We start from the raw sequence: 16,722 nt of genomic DNA on the forward strand, positions 1-16,722 counted from the left end.
AGCTCATCTTACTCTTAGATATGAATTGTCTAATTCAACTCTCTGGAGTCTAATGCAGAGCAATTGCCTCATATTAGTGCAGCTTCATATGCTCTACACTTTAAATGTTCACCTCTCTGTTTGGGTGCTCTCAGCTCCCAATAAGAACACTTTGAAATGGAAGGATCATTGTAAAAACAACCTTAGATTTAAACTTTTGGATGGATAGTAAATCAAGGTGTGGAACCATCTCTTTAAAAAGCCGTTGAATCCTGAGGAAAGCCACATAAAATGCTCTGTTTCAAAACAATTTTGCTTCCTATAATATATTTTCTCCATTTTCCTCACCCTGTTTCCATTATTGAATTTTTTTAACTTAATTGGAATTGTCCTATAGACTTGCTGCCTGATTTAAAAAGTGGTAAATAAAACAATCTCTTTGCAGATGCCCTCTGCTTTAAAAATATATGCAATGAAATACAATCTCACAGAATAATTAGGCAGTAATTATTTGCATTAAAAAAAGAATTATTCTGTTATAAAAGGCTTCATGCATTTCTAAAAAATACTGTATTTTGATAGTGCAGTTCAAATGTTATTGATTTACAACAATTGAAGATAAGAAAAAAAATCAAGGGGAAGAAAACAAAAACATACGAAAGATAAAAGGAAATATTTTTGCTCGGGGGTAATAAATGCCACTAACAGTTGACTAGAATCCCCATAACGGCATTACTGCCAAAAGTGCATGAATTGCTCACCTAGACCGTTTAACCAGAGTCACTGATGCCCTCACCTATTCCTGAGCCAACAGAGAAATATATCAACAAGGTCAGCCAATCTGCCAGGGAGGGCTGGAAGAGGTCTTCTAGCCATAGACCAATGTGCAAATGCCAAGGGTAAGACCTGGGCCTCCTGACTGGGATCTGGATATTCTGTCCAGACTCAATTCCACTAACTCTAGACACTGGCCAAGACTCAACCTTGAAAGGTCCCAGCTGTGGCTTCCATGCTCCTGGTCCTAGGCTCCTGATGCTTTGTCCCACCTGGCACACTGAACCTTTTCAAGAATGAGGGAAGAAACAAGGGTAGAAACAGACAAAAGTAACAATACTACCTCCATAGGTGGGTCCCCCTTGTTGCATGTGCCGCCTACCTGTTCTTTTGCATTATTTACTCTATGTCTCCATTTCCAGGGATTTCCTTGACTATTGGCCACTGACCACTAATTGTAACTCTTCTCTCAGCAATGGGAGCTTTTAATTTGTATCAGCTGTATAGTTCACATATCTACCAAATATTTTACTCTTGCTATGAACCCAATTCTTCCTGTCTGCCATACTTGCCTCCTGTCCTGCCAGCTATATGATGGTAGGTACACCTAATATGCTCATTGCCCAATGCCCACCCACTGATCAGAATGAGTCATGATCACAACAATCCATTCAAGGCAGTCCCACACTCTCCAAATTTGTTCTCCATTCGTTCTTATTTGATTCCAGCTTCCTATTTCTAATCTTTGGTGCCATTTCTTATCTACAGTTCCACCTATAGTAGACATCTTTTATGGCAGATTCTCAGCTTATCATGATTCCTTCTTCTCCAGGAACTTTCCACCCCTCCACAAGGTCAGGAAGTTAACCCTCAGCAGTCACGTTTGAACCAAGCAGGAGTGGACACATGATTAAAACCATGCCAATCATATTCTTTCCTGGGATGTTGATATTGGAACTAGTAATGTCTTGCTTTATTGGCCCTATAACACGTAAGCTCAGGAGGTAAGGACAGCATATTTCTATTACATAGACTGAATAACAGGAAAAGAATTTCCATAGGAAGAAAGAAGCAGCAAACATCCAGAAGGTAACCAAGATAAAAGAGAGAGAGAGGTAGGAGAAGAGAGAGAGAAAAAGAATACCATAGGGTCCCCGAAGTCCTCTGTTACTATGACTGGGGTCCAGCTGATGTCCAGACCTAGGAGAAGACTCCCCTATATCTTTATATATTCCCTAATTTTTTATTAAACTTTCCAAAGTTAGCTGCTATTACATGGGCACAAAGAATCCTGACTAATTTACCACCCTAACCCCTCTGGTCTCTGGTTTCTCCAGGCAAGACTTTCAGGTTTTTCTCCAGGATTCTAGATTTTGGACCACCAATTACCCTCTTTGAGGCTTACCTCAGTAATATGCACTCTCTGCACAGACCTTGAGCCTAGCTTCTGCCCATTGCCCTGCCAAGCAGATCTCTCACCAACCTATCCAATCTTGGGAAGAAAAAGGGCAGGATTTTTCCAAGACCTGGCTTTTACAGGGCACCTTGTATCATTATTATGCATGGCCCAGAGTGACAGAGCAGCTGCAAGATCCTGCGTCCACTGGAAAATGTCATGGGTTTGGGTTGCAGCAATGGATCTTTTTAACTGTTCCCAAAGTTGTGCTACTGTTGGAGTCAAATGACTGCCATGGCCTCCCCATTTATGTCCAGTTCTGCCTGACCTCCCACTACTCCTCAGTCTCATGCTAGGAGTGCCCCTTCCTCCCTCTTATATAAGGAAGAACATGAGCACTGAAGTAGAAAACTGCCTAACAGTTCTTTAATTCTCCAACTTTCTTACTTTCATCATTTAATAACTTTTTAAAAGCCCATGGAAGTCACGCTCAAAGGAGCAATAGCTGATGGCTTTTGAGTGAACAAATTTCAACATAGTGGGTTTCATAATACTGAACATCCAGATATTAGCCATAACACGACAATTAGTATTAAGCCATAACAATTTTAATTAACAATTAAGTATTGAACCTCTGTCTGAAAGACTCAAAGAGTAGCATGAACCTCAGCATACCAAAGAAACAAGAGTTATCTCTACTTAAAAAAAAAAAGATCCAGTGACAGAGAGATTTGCAGCTTTAGTCTCAGCGCTCTCTTATGTCTACTATCCCTGATTTTTCTCTAGTGCTTGGGTAAATCACGCTGCCCTGATAATGCAGTAAACCTTGTACTGTGACCATTACTCAGAAGAGCTCTCCTGTGCCTAGAGTGTTAACTCGGGGAGGGAAAGTGATGCATGCAAGAAATTTGTCTCAACTTGAAAAGTTCTCTTATGCCCAGGGAGGCACTAGGGTGTGGTAGAAAGAGCATTGACCAACGAGGCAAAAGAACTCGTTACTATGCCCTGCTCCACCATTGGCCCTGTGACCTCTAAAAGCCATTTAAACTGCCCAAGTGTCTGTTTCCTCATCTATACAATGGGGATGATAATAAAGTCTCCTACTTCAGGGGATTGCCAAGAGGACCAAATGAAATGTGTGGGAAAGGGTCTGCCTGACATGGAGTGACAGTGTAAGGAAACAGCACTGTGCAGGCCCTCCTTAATTCTTTCCCTTAGAACTTATTATCTGACACTATTAGAAATTTTCTTTTTCAGTTTAACTTTATCATTTTGTTAAACCACTAACCAAAACATCACTTTTATTCCCTCCGTAGGTTGCCCAAAGCGTGAGTAGAAAAACCAGATCTATCAGCTAAGCCATAATGTCTGCAAAGACATGATGAAATGCTAGGGCATGAGGTAAGCTAACATCATCCTAAAAATGGTTCTGAGATGAGATAATAAATGTAAAAGAGCTCTGAAAGTATAAACTACTAAACTGCTGTGTGTTGTTACTATTAATGAGGAGGGGTTGGGTTCAGCGACAGTATTTCATGGCTGGACCCAAGGTCGCACAGTCAGACCTCAGACATTGCACAGACGGTTGCTGTTCTGACTAAGGAACAAATGCCCTCTATCATCCTCGTCCCTGTATGGACCCCAAACATTACTCATGCTGCTTCATCATTCTTTTTTGAAGGCTTCTGTTGACTTCTGAATTAGGTTTAAATGAAGTTTTCTTTCACACCTATGTAAAAACGCTAGAAAACAACAAACCCAAACCTTTATGTGTGTCATTCTGTCTGAGAGAATTCTTTAAAACCCTTTGGTTTTGTTGGACTAAAAATATAAGGACTTTTAAGTTGAGGGTCAAATCTGTCTTTAGGAGAAATAAAAGTAGAAGATACATAACTTGGTCATAGTGATTGTTGGACATGACGCTAAGGAAGCCACTGTCACCAAGCAAGCAGGTGCTGGTGTTTTCTCTACTTTAATGAGATGATTTTAAAGTGCACCACAGCAATGACCCTCTCAAGAAAAGGCATTCTCTCTCTAGCCTCATTTTCCTTTTCTTGGTAGTCTTACCAGAGAAACAGAATCTTAACATCCTTTCTCTAGCCTTCCCCTCATTCTCTCTCCCACCTGCCAAGTGGATACTCCTGAACCAGCATTCTTAACCATAGACTAAAGATTTAAGATTATGCAAATTCAAAACAAACCATTTTAGGTGAATGGCTCACTGAGAACATCTTAATTACTCATCCCATTGCTTGTCTTCATTTATACTAAAAGGCCAAAAACAGCTAGAATATTTGTATGTTTTTTGGCTTAATTTACAAAAATGACAACCACCAGTTCTAAGGGCTCTCTGTAATAAATGTTTCCCCAGCACTGAATGACAGACTTGAATAATAAAGGCCTAAATTAAAAGCATCATGGAATTTGAAGGGACCTGAAAGATCACATTATCCAATCTTGACAGTTTACAGGTAAGTAAACTAAGACCCGGGGGAGGGAATCCCTTGCCTGTGGCCACACAGCCAGTTTATGGTCTCATCTTTCTGGTCCACTACTCTTTTTATTACAACATGTTGAAGGATCTCCTTGACTCCCTAAAAACAAGCCTTATTTTCAGCACTGGCACATGACATCTGGGCTCTCTAGGTGTTCCAAAAGCAAGAAAACTAATGAAAATCATCAGCAGAACTTTTTAAATATACTATTTTATCCTTATATATATGGGTCTTTAGAACAAGCCGCTTTCAAAATTTTAAGATATTTTTGATAGAAGACAGCAAAAGGTCATACGAATTAAAATATGTATTTATTTAATTATGGAAAATATTCATAATTAATATTAGGCAAATAGCAAAATTCAGTAAAGTATCAAGGATTTGGAGAGGGGATCATTACTCCCCCACTGTTAAGTCACAGCATGGTAAATAGACTATTCGGAAACGAAGACTCTCATAAATACATATATACCATCCTGAGTACCCCTCCAATTCAATAGCACTAATTGCCCTTTTTTCCTTGCTGCTCCTAGCCATATTTCTTGGAAAACAACAGCTGTGTTTATTCAAATAGCGGCATACTGATGACTTGACGATAGGGTAATCTGCTGGAATTCCAAGTGTGACGGTCCCAGAAACAACTTCTCTGCACACCAGAAAAGTATCCTTTGCATAGTACAAAGCTTTGGAAAGGAATCCCCACTTTGTTAGCACATGGGATTGGGTGTTCTCTATTTCAACCAGTTGCGACATTGAATTTCTTCCAGCAAGTATCATGTTTTCTACTTCTTGCGGAATAATCTTCCCATGTATCATTATCAAAAAGTAATCTGCAACATGAACATTTTCACTCCAATAGTTTCTAAGCAAAGGGATTAAACAGTACTTTGAATTACATTGAAAACAGCCACATGATTCAGTTCAAAATCAGAGCAATAAATTCCTGGCGTTTTCTCTGAATCAACAGGCATTGGAAGAGATAACACTTGCTTAAAAAGCCATTTACTGGAAAAACAAACAAGCAACAAAATATCCAAATATCCCTGAGAATGTAATTAATTGAAGTGCAAGATTAATTTCTTTTTTCTGCTTTTTCTCCCCAAATCCACCCACACATAGTTGTATACCCTAGTTGTGAGTCCTTCTAGTTGTGGCATGTAGGACACCGCCTCAACGTGGCCTGATGAGCGGTGCCAAGTCCTCACCCAGGATCCGAACCAAGGAAGCCCTGGGCCCCTGAAGCAGAGCTTGCAAACTTAACCACTCGGCCATGGGCCGGCCCCAACAAGATTCATTTCTAAGGGTACCAAGATGTTAAACTTCTGCAAGAAGTTAGTCATCTTCCTTAACAAAGACCATTCAAGGCACATTTGAACTGAAGATAAGATATATAAATGGTATTTAGAAATGAAATAAGTTCACAAAAAAATCTAACCAACATTTTTCAAGTGGTCAAGTAATTGGTCTCCTTTAGTAATAACCTTTATAATTTAGGAAGATTTCAACTTTGTTCCTGAGATGATGTTTATCAAAGACTTAATTCTTTTCTGTAGGAGGCATTGTCATATCAACTTAAAAAGACAGATCTGTTGTATTGATAATTACACAAAAACTAACAATAACAACTAATACATACATCACACGATAAGGACATTTTTGTGTGATTAAACACATTAGCTCTTTAAATGAAGTGGGTGGTTTTTCTTTCAGATTGGAAACCTGCAGCAGAGAAATATTGTCACTTGCCCAAGGTCCTGCAGCTCCATAAGGGATGGAGTTCAGATCCCAACTCAGGCCTCAGATTCTACAGTCCACGTTCTTCGTCAGGATACAATACTCCTCTCAAACTAAGTGTAACATGCAGAAAAAATAATACACCAAGTGTTAAAAGCAGGTTATAAACATTCTCTTTAGATTAAAGACATTTTTATAATATCTACACAAAAAAGGAGCATGTTAAAGGAGACTACAGTTGGAGGACCTGCTAAGTGAGAAAATGTTTAATGTACAGATATATTTGATGTACAAGCGACTCAAAATCAACTGAGGAAGCTAATCACCAGCAAGAAATTGGACATTTTTCAAAAACACTGTTCTCTACACTTCCTGAAGAGAGAAAGGGAAATAGGCTTCTAAAAGAGTCCATTCGGGTTGGGTTAGACTTTGAGAAGAGCTTTATGTCTGCCAAAATGAGTTCCTAAAAAAGATTTACAGAAATTGTTCTTATAGATGTTTTGTTTATATTTCAGTTTGCTGACCTTGGTTTTTAATAGAGTAGAAGGCGACAGGACTAGCATGCTTTGATGAATCACTAAAAGGAGGTTAGTTATGGGTCTCCATAACCTCATGAGGGCAATTCTGTCTTTGGAATAAAATGGGATGAGAACTTGATTCAGCCAATGATGAAGTCACACTGTTTCTTTACTCCCTATGGATATCCCTTGGAATATTCTAAGCACCACTAAACAAAATCCAAACCTCTTTTGTGTGGATTATATCTTTACTGTAGACTTCACATGGAAATTCCAAAAACAGAATGGTGATCTCAAACTAAAGTGGCATTTAGTTAGCACTTATGACAGAATTTCTCCTACATGTATGCATGTGTCTATATATGTGCTTATATATAAATATAATGTACTTATATATATGCACATGCATGAGTATCTGTGTGTTTGTGTTTTATGTGTGTATGCAAAATGAGAATGATGGTAGGCATGGGGGAAAAAAAGAGAGAAATTAAGTCTTAGAATTATAGCAGAATTATAGGGGCACCCAAGGAAGAAAACACAATAAATGGAATTGAAGCAATAAGTAAAGATATAACTAAAGAAAACATTCTAGACTTGAAAAAAAAGTCCTAAATACAGACACACACACACACATATATACAGTTCACTATGTTGCAGGAAAGATTAAGTAAAATATATCTATATAGACAGAAACCTTTGGGAAATATTTACATTTCAAGAATAAAGAAATTTCCCATAAACCTCTAGAAAAAATAACATATATTAATTCTAGGAAACAAAATTAAAGTTAGCCTCAGACTTTTATTTTGTAAATTAAATTGCAGAAGACAAATGAGCAAAATATATAGACTTTTGAAAGCAAATTCAATATCCAGAGTAATCTACTTAAAAAGCATATTTAATTATATCCTCGAGTTAAAACTCCTCAAAGATTTTCATTGCCCTCAGAGCAAACAACCAAATCCTAACATTGATTCACATGGTCATCCACAACTGGGCTTCTACCCACCCCTCTATGTAACTCATATGTTTCACTCCTCTTCACCCTCAGTGCTCCGGTCTTCTAGACTTTTAAATTTAGCATACGCTCATATCTTTATGCCGTGACTCATGAGTTCCCTTTACTCAGAATATTCTTCTCCAACATTGCACTTCCACTCGAATTCCAGGTCTCAGTCTAATGTTTTTTTGTTTATTTTGTTTTTTTAAGTAGAAACTTTCAATGACCCCAGAACTGGATTATTAGGTTTTTCCCTCTGATTTACATCACCCTTAGTATCTCTCCTTTTGATTTTAATCTCCTTTATATTTTCTTTGTGAATATCTATCTTCTCTAGTGAATTATAAGCTTCAAGAGGGCATGAACTGTATCTATCATGTTTATTCTTGTAATTCTAACGTTTAATATGATGCAAGGTACATAGTAGGTGTTTAATAAATAGTTTGTAGGAATGAATAAATTAATGAATAAAACCCAAAGATATTCTTAAGAATATATTTGAAAATTGAAATTGAAAATTGCAAAATATATCACCCATATGCCATTATTTAAGAGAGAGAAAGAGTGTATATATGTGTGCATGTATTCCAGCCACTCAAAATGTTACTCAAATTAAGAGCTTAAGAATAGAAACAATGTGGTATAAACTGACTAGTTGAGAGTACTAATCAGTTAAATATAAATTCATCTACAAAAATATCAAAAACATACCATTAATATTATTGCATTGAATATTAATCCAAATAAAATAAATTTGAAGTTAACAAAGATTACCAGTAATATCTATCAGTCATGGGAGTGTGGCTGATTTTTATTTTTTGTACATTCTTTTATATTTACCAAATATTTTACAATAAGCATATAGTGTCTTTCTAAGTGAAGAAAAGCAATAGATATTGAAAAAGTAACAGTTCAAAAAAATCTTGAGTCAACTGATTTCACTAGTAAATTCTTTCAAAAAGTTAAAGAAGAGGTGTTCCCATATGCTACAAGCATTCAAGAGATACAGTTAGAAAATACACATGATTTCTGGGATGATGGAATAGAAATATTTTTGCCTATTCCTCCCACTAAGTACAACCAAAAACCCCTCGCTATTGTATGCAAAGCAAACATCAGAAAAAATGCAGAAAGAAGAAAGCAAACCGAATAGGAAATTCAGGACCCAAGGAATGACACAGTGGTGAGTCCCTGGGTTTTCCTTATGCTTTATATATCTGAGAGCTGGATCTTAAGAAACTGGCAAGGAGGCTGGCCCAGTGGCACAGCGGTTAAGTGTGCATGTTCCACTTTGGCAGCCTGAGGTTTGCTGGTTTGGATCCCGTGTGCAGATATGGCACCACTTGGTAAGCCATGCTGTTGTAGGCATCCCACATATAAAGCAGAGGAAGATGGGCACGGATGTTAGCTCAGTGCCAGTCTTCCTCAGCAAAAAGAGGAGGATTAGCAGCAGACATTAGCTCAGGGCCAATCTTCCTCAAAAAAAAAAAAAAAAAAGAAAAAGAAAAGAAACTGGCAACCTCAAAGAAATAGTAGCTGAAAATTTCCCAAATTTTGCAAGAGACATAAACCTACAGATTCAAGAAGCTAAGCAATCTCCAAAGAGGGAAACACTAAGAAACCCACACTAAGACACATCATATGCTAACTTCTGAAAACAAAGACAAAGAAAAAGAAGTCTTAAAAGTAGTGAAATAGAACAATAGCTTACTTATAAAGGAAAAACAATTTGAATGACAGAGGATTTCTTATCAGAAAACATCAAGGCTAGAAGGAAGTAGCACATTTATTAAATGCTGAAAGAAAAGACTGTCAACTAAGAATACTATATCCAGAGAAAATATCCTTCACAAATAAAAGAGAAATCAAGACATTTCCAGGAGATGGGAAACTAAGAGAATTTGTCTCACCCAGACCAACCCTAAAAGAATGGATAAAGGAATTCCTGTAAACAGAAAGGAAATGATAAAAGTGGGATCCTTGGGACATCAAGGAGACAGAAAGAAGATGGTAAACAAAAATATGATGAAAGCAATATACTTTCCTTCTTTTCTTCAGTTTTCTAAACTATGTTGATAAGTCAAAGCGAAACTACAACACTATCTGATATGGTTCTAAATGCATGTAGAGGAAATATTTAAAACAATCATTATAAACTAAGGAGGATAAAGTGACATAAAAAAAGGTCTAGTTTTCTATACTTGAAGCAGTAAAATAAAAAGATGAGTAGACAATGATGTTATATAATGTAATTTAATATTTGCAGCAACGACTATACAACAATCTATACAAAAAAGACACACTAAAAAGCACTATAAACACATCAAAATAGAATTCTAAACATGTTCAAGTATCCCACAGGAAGGTGGGAAAAAGAAAACAGAGAAAGGAAAATAGAGAACAAACAGAAAAAAATGGTAGATTTAAACTCTAATGTAGCAATGTTTACATTAAATGTAAATGGCCTAAATAAAACAGCTATTCAACTGGCAGTGAATTAAAAAATATAAACCAACTATATGCTGTCTATAGGATACTCATTTCAAATAAAATTATGCAAGCAGATTGAAAGTAAAAGGATAGTAAAAGATATATCATGCAAACATTAATCAGAGGAAATCAGAAGTGGCTATATTAATATCATATAAAATAGACTTCAGAGCAAAGGAAATAACCAGAGACAGAGAAAGATGTTATGGAATGATAGAAGAGTCAACCCACAAAGAAGACATAGCAATCCTAAATGTACATGCACCAAATAAGAGAACTGCAAAATACATGAAGCAAAAATTGATAGAAGTAAAAAGAGAAATAGACAAATTCACAATTATAGTTGGAGACTTACACTCTCCTTTCTCAACAATAGATCAAACATCTAGATAGAAAATCAATAAAGATCTAAAAGGATTCAACAACATGATAAACCAACAACACCTAGTCAACATTGATAGAATAATCTAACAACAGCAGAATATGCATTCTTTTCAAGTTTTCACAGAACATATTCTAAGAAAGACCATATTCTGAGCTATAACACAAATCTCCGAAATTTAAAAGAAAGAATTGAAATAGGGGAGAGTGTGTTCTCTGACCACAAATAAATCAAACTAGAAATCAATAACAGAAAGATAAGGGAAACCTCCAAAGCCCTGAAGATTAAGCAACACACTTCTAAATAATCCTTGGGTTAAAGAGGGAAGTCTCAAGAGAAATGACAAAATATATTGAACTGAATGAAAATGTAAATACAGCAAGTCAAAATTTGTAGAACACAGCTAACACAGTACTGAGAGAGAAATTTATAGCATTAAATACTTACATTAGAAAAGAGGAATGATCTCAAATCAACAATCTAAGATATCACTTCAGAAGCCTAGAAAAAGAAAAGTAAAACAAATCAAAGTAAGCAGAAGGGAGGTAATAATAAAGATAAGAGCAGAAATCAATGAAATTGAAAACCAGGAAATGATAGAGAAAATCAATTAAATGAGGAGAGGAATCTTTGCAAATATCAGCAGAATTGACAAACCTTTAGAAAAACTGATGAAATAAAAATAAGGAAAGCATAAATTATGAAATATCAGGAATTGCATAGGAAATATCACTAGAGATCCCGCAGGCATGAAATACATGGAAATTAAACAACAATCTCCTGAAAAAACAATAGATCAAAGAAGAACTCAAAAGGGAAATCAAAAAAAATCTTGAAACAAATGAAAATGGAAACACAACATACCAAAACTGATAGGATGCAGCAAAAGCAGTTTTAAGAGGAAAGTTTATAGCTATAAATGCAATACATTACTAAATAAGAAAGACCTCAAATAAAAATCTAAAAAATTACACACCTCAAGGAACTATAAAAAGAAACAAACTAAGCCCAAAGTTAGCAGAAGGAAGGAAATTATCATATTAAAGCAGAAATAAATGAAATAGAGAATAAGAAAACAATAGAAAAGATTTTAAAAATTGAGTTGTTTTTTGAAAAAATAAGCAAAATTGACAAAACTTTAGCTAGACTAACCAAGAAAAAATAGAAAAGACTCAAATAAATAAAATTATAAATGAAAGAGAGGACATTACAATTAACATCACAGAAATAAAAGGATCATAAGAAACTACTATGATCACTTACAAATCAACAAATTAGACAACCTAGAAGAAATGGATGAATTCCTAGAAACATGAAACCTGCACAGACTGAATGAAGAAGAAATAGAAAATCTGAACAGACCAATAAGAAATAAGGAGATTGAATCAGTTATCAAAAATCTCCCAACAAAGGGGGGCTGGCCCTGTGGCCGAGTGGTTAAGTTCGCACGCTCTGCTGCAGGTGGCCCAGTGTTTCATTTGTTCGAATCCTGAGCACGGACATGGCACTGCTCATTGGGCCACGCTGAGGCGGCGTCCCACATGCCACAACTGGAAGGACCCACAACGAAGAATATACAACTATTTACCGGGGGGCTTTGGGGAGAAAAAGGAAAAAATAAAATCTTTAAAAAAAAAAAATCTCCCAACAAAGAAAAACTCAGGACCAGATAGTTTCACTGGACAATTCTACCAAACACTTAAGAAGAAATTAACACCAATCCTTCTCAAGTTCTTCCAAAACATTGAAGAGGAGGGAACTCTCCCTAACTCATTTTATGAGGCCAGCATTACCAAAGCTCTGATACCAAAGCCAGATAAGGACACTATAAGAAAACAAAACTACAGGCCAATACTCCTGATGAATATAGATACAGAAATTCTCAACAAAATACTAGCAGATTGAATTTGATGGCACATTAAAAGACATACATCATGATCAAATGGGATTTATCTCTAGGATACAGGAAAAGTTCAACATATGCAAATCATAAATGTGATATGCCACATTAATAGAATAAAATATAAAAATCATGTTACCATCTCAATAGATGCAGAAAAAGCATTTAACAAAATTCAATATCATTTCATGATAAAAAAATTATCAACAAATTGGGTATAGAAGGAATGCACCTCAGCATGGTAAAGGCGATTAATGACAAACCCGCAGTTAACATTATACTCAATGGTGAAAGGTTAAAAACTTTTCTGCTAAGATCAGGAACAAGACAAGGGCGCCCACTCTCACTATTCCTATTCAGCATAGTACTGGAAGTTCTAGCTCGAGCAATTAGGCAAGAAAAAGAAATAAAAGGCATCTAAATTGAAAAGGAAGAAGTAAAATTGTTTCTATTTGCAGGTAACATAATCTTATATATAAAAAATGATAAAGACTCCACCAAAAAACTGTTAGAACTAATAAACAAATTTAGTAAAATTTCAGGATACAAAACCAAAATACAAAATCAGTTGTGCTTCTATACTATCAACAAAGTATCTGAAAGGGAAATAAAGAAAATAATTTCATTTAGTATAGCATCAAAAACAATACAAATACTTAGGAATAAATTTAACTAAGGAGGTGAAAAGTCTGTACACTGAAAACTATAAGACATTGACGAAAGAAATTGAAAACTACACATATAAATGGGAAAGATGCCCTGTGTTCATGGATTGGAAAAATTAATATTAAAATGTGCATACTACACAAAGCCATCTATAGATTCAATGCAATCCCCACCAAAATTCCAATGGCATTTTTCACAGAAATAGAACAAACAATCCTAACATTCACATTTAGGAACCACAAAATATCCCAAATAGCCAAAGCAATCCTGAGAAAGGACAAAGCTGGAGGCATCACATTTTCTACTTTCAAACTATATTACAAAGCTGTAGTAACCAAAGCAGTATAGTACTGGCATAAAAACAAACAGACCAATGGAACGGAAACAAGAGCCCAGAAATAAACCCAGGCGTATACAGTCAACTAATATTTGACAAGGGAGCCAAGAATACTCAATGAGGAATGGATAGTCTCTTCAATAAATGGTGTTGGGAAAACAGGATATTCAAGTGAAAAAGAATAAAATTGGATCCCTATATTACATAACTCACAAAAATTAACTCAAAATGTACTCAAGACTTAACCATAAGACCTGAAACCATTAAGCCCCTAGAAGAAAACATAGGGAAAAAGCTCCTTGACATTGGTCTTGGCAATGATTTTTTGGATGTGACACCAAAAACAAGCAACAAAAACAAAAATCAACAAATGGATTACATCAAACTGAAAAGTTTCTGCACAGCAAAAGAAACAATCCATAAAATGAAAAGGTTACCCACGGAATGGGAGAAAATATTTGCAAACCATATATCTGATAAAGGGTCAATATCCAATATATAAGGAACTCCTATATAACTCAACACCAAAAAATCCAACAATTCAATTTAAGAATGAGTAAAGGACCTGAACAGACATTTTTTCAAAGAAGACATATAAACACCAATAGGTACATGAAAAGGTGCTCAACATCACTAATCATCAGGGAAGTGCAAATCAAAACCAAAATGAGGTATGGTCTCCTACCTGTTAGAATGGCTGTTATTAAAAAGAGAAGAGATAACAAGTACCGGCCAGAATGTGCAGAAAAGGGAACTCTTGTACACTGTTGGTAGGATTGTAAATTTGTACAGCCACTATGGAAAACAACATAGAGGTTCCTCAGAAAATTAAAAATTGGGGCCAGCCCAGTGGCGCAGAGGATAAGTTTGAACGTTCCACTTCAGCAGCCCAGGGTTCACCGGTTTGGATCCCAGGTATGGACCTACACACTGCTTGTCAAGTCATGCTGCAGTAGGCGTCCCCCATACAAAGTAGAGGAAGATGGGCATGGATGTTAGCTCAGGGCTACTCGTCCTCAGCAAAAAAAAAAAAAAAAAAAAAAAGAGGCAGATTGGTGGCAGATGTTAGCTCAGGGCTAATCTTCTTCTTCAAAAAAATTAAAAATAGAACTTCCATATGATCCAGCAATTCCACTTCTGAATATAGATCTGAAGGAAACAAAATCATTATCTCAAAGAAATATTTGTACCCCAATGTTCATTGCAGTGTTATTCACAATAGCCAAGTCATAGAAATGACCTGTGTCTGTTGACAGATGAATGGATAAAGAAAATGTGATATGTATACACACTATGGAATATTATTTGGCCGTAAAAAAGAAAGGAAACCCTGCCATTTGCAACACTACAGACGAAACTTGAGGGCATTACGTTAAGTGAAATAAGTCAGACAGAGAAAGACAAATACTGTATAATCTCACTTATATGCAAAATCTAAAAAAAGCCAAACCCATAGAAACAGAAAGTAGATTGGAGGTTGTCAGGGGCCGGGAGTTGGGGGAAATGGGGAGATGATGGTCAAAGGAGACAAACCTCCAGTTATAAGATGAATAAGTTCTTGGGATCCAATGTACCCTAAGGTGACTATAGTTCACGATACTGTATTGTACTCTTGAAAGTTGCCAAGAGAATAATGTTCTCACCACACATACAAAAAATGATAACTATGTGAGGTGATGGATGTCTTAACTAACCTAATAGTGGTAATCATTTTACAATATACATGTTTATCAGTTCATCACATTTTACACTTTAATGTTGTACATGTTATATATCAATTATATCTCAGTAAAGCTGGAATAAATCAATTTCTGTATACTAGCAACAATTATATCTCAGTAAAGCTGGAATAAATCAATTTCTGTATACTAGCAACAAACATACATGGACACCGAAACCAAAAATACAATACCAATTACAATCACTCCCTCCGAAATGAGAAATTTAGGTGGTAATTATAACAGAACAGGTTCAGGACTCCTATGCTGTAAACTACACAACGCCAATGAGATATATTATAGAAGATCTAAAGAAATAGACAGATATACTGGGTTTACGGATTAGAATATTTTATATAGTAAAGATATTAACTTTCCCCAAATTGATAAAAGTTGTAATGCAATTCCTATCAAAATCCCAGCAAGATTGTCTGTAGAAACAGAGGAGAGAATTTAAAAATTTATTCGGAAAGACAAAGGAACTGGAATAGCTAAAACAATTTTGAAAAAGAAGAATAAAGTGAGAAATGAGCCCATTCAATTTCAAGACTTTTTATATAGCTACAGTAGTCAAGTCTGTGCTGTACTGGGGGAGCAACAGACACGCAGGTCAGTGGAACAGAATAGAGCAAACAGAAGGAGATCAACACAAATATGTCTCAAGTAATTTTTGACAAAGGGGCAAAAGCAATCCAACGGAGGAAAGATAGTCTTTTTACTAAAAGGTGCTAGAGCAATAGGCAAAAGAAAAAAAAAACTTTGACCTAACCCTTATACTTTACATAAAAATTAACCCAAAATGGATCATAGACTTACATGTAAATTGCAAATTATAAAACATTTGGAAAAAATTATAGGAGGAAATCTTTGGGATTCAGGTGTAGGCAAAGGTTCTTAGACTTGACACCAAGCCATGATCTATAAAAGGAAAACTTAATAAATGAGACTTCATCAAAATTAAAAACTTTTGCTCTGAGAAAGACTCTATTAAGAGAATGAAAAAAACAAACAAACAATATCATTAGAAAATAGGCACAAATGCATGGACAGATCACTGAAGAGGATACATAGATTGCAAAAAAATATACAAAATGATGTTAAATATAATTAGTCATTAGGGGAAATGCAAATTAAAACAATAAGATATTACTTCATACCAATCAAAATGGCTCACATAAAAAATGATTAACATTAAATTCTGGCAAGAATGATGACAAACTGGATCACTCATACATTACTGGTGGGAACAGAAAATGGTACAGTCCTTTTGAAAAACAACTTGGCAGTTAAAGAAAAGCTGAACGTACAACTATCATACAACCTAGCAATTGCA

The 16,722-nt window shown here is 35.7% G+C and overlaps 1 long non-coding RNA gene across 1 annotated transcript in view; it reads right to left on the reverse strand.

The window, feature by feature from the left end:
• Nucleotides 1–16,722, reverse strand: part of LOC102148778 (uncharacterized) — a 74,793-nt gene that overhangs the window by 35,702 nt on the left and 22,369 nt on the right. The window contains exons 3-4 of the long non-coding RNA XR_011428487.1: nucleotides 11,216–11,269; nucleotides 6,391–6,491 (exon numbers count right to left, since the gene is read on the reverse strand). This is a non-coding gene — a long non-coding RNA (uncharacterized lncRNA). The remainder of the gene's footprint in view (nucleotides 1–6,390; nucleotides 6,492–11,215; nucleotides 11,270–16,722) is intronic.

The sequence above is a fragment of the Equus caballus genome, chromosome 18, assembly GCF_041296265.1.
Source record: "Equus caballus isolate H_3958 breed thoroughbred chromosome 18, TB-T2T, whole genome shotgun sequence".
Classification (NCBI taxonomy): Eukaryota; Metazoa; Chordata; class Mammalia; order Perissodactyla; family Equidae; genus Equus; species Equus caballus.